Raw genomic sequence first — 1,471 nt, forward strand, 5'->3', positions numbered from 1 at the left:
ATGACTTAATATCTCACAATAATGACTTAATATCTCACAATAATGACTTAATATCTCACAATAATGACTTAATATCTCACAATAATGACTTAATATCTCACAATAATGACTTAATATCTCACAATAATGACTTAATATCTCACAATAATGACTTAATATCTCACAATAATGACTTAATATCTCATAATAATGACTTAATATCTCATAATAATGACTTAATATCTCACAATAATGACTTAATATCTCACAATAATGACTTAGTATCTCACAATAATGACTTAATATCTCACAATAATGACTTAATATCTCACAATAATGACTTAATATCTCACAATAATGACTTAATATCTCATAATAATGACTTAATATCTCATAATAATGACTTAATATCTCACAATAATGACTTAGTATCTCACAATAATGACTTAATATCTCACAATAATGACTTAATATCTCACAATAATGACTTAATATCTCACAATAATGACTTAATATCTCATAATAATGACTTAATATCTCACAATAATGACTTAATATCTCACAATAATGACTTAATATCTCACAATAATGACTTAATATCTCACAATAATGACTTAATATCTCATAATAATGACTTAATATCTCACAATAATGACTTAATATCTCACAATAATGACTTAATATCTCACAATAATGACTTAATATCTCACAATAATGACTTAATATCTCACAATAATGACTTAATATCTCACAATAATGACTTAATATCTCATAATAATGACTTAATATCTCACAATAATGACTTAATATCTCACAATAATGACTTAATATCTCACAATAATGACTTAATATCTCACAATAATGACTTAATATCTCACAATAATGACTTAATATCTCACAATAATGACTTAATATCTCATAATAATGACTTAATATCTCATAATAATGACTTAATATCTCACAATAATGACTTAATATCTCACAATAATGACTTAATATCTCACAATAATGACTTAATATCTCACAATAATGACTTAGTATCTCAATTTTATCTGAAAATAATAAGAAAATTGCTCATTGACCTACAGGAACTTCTTTCCTTCATTTCAAGACTTTGCTTTCACTCTGTTTCTTCTTTTACTGGCAGAAATGGGCTTTTTATAAATCCACCAGCGTTAAGTGGAAGAAAACTAATTTTGCACCCTGACTGTCCGTTTCCTGCGCTGCCTTCACACACAAGCATGTCTTTGTTCCGCGAGCCTAGAAAATGACACTCTGTGCTTCAGGTTCTGCCTGCCTGGAAAAGTTGATTATTGAAGGAGGGGCCTGCACATCGTTCCTCGTCCACTTCCTAAACGACATGTGGACCCTCTGAGGCTGTGACCTCAGCCCCCCAGGTCACAGGTTAATAAGCAGCCGTACCACACGATCACACTGGAGATCACAATAATATCATGTGGCAGCGAGCACAGCTGAACGTCTGGTACATGGT

This window comes from Cottoperca gobio, chromosome 4, assembly GCF_900634415.1.
Source record: "Cottoperca gobio chromosome 4, fCotGob3.1, whole genome shotgun sequence".
NCBI lineage: Eukaryota > Metazoa > Chordata > Actinopteri > Perciformes > Bovichtidae > Cottoperca > Cottoperca gobio.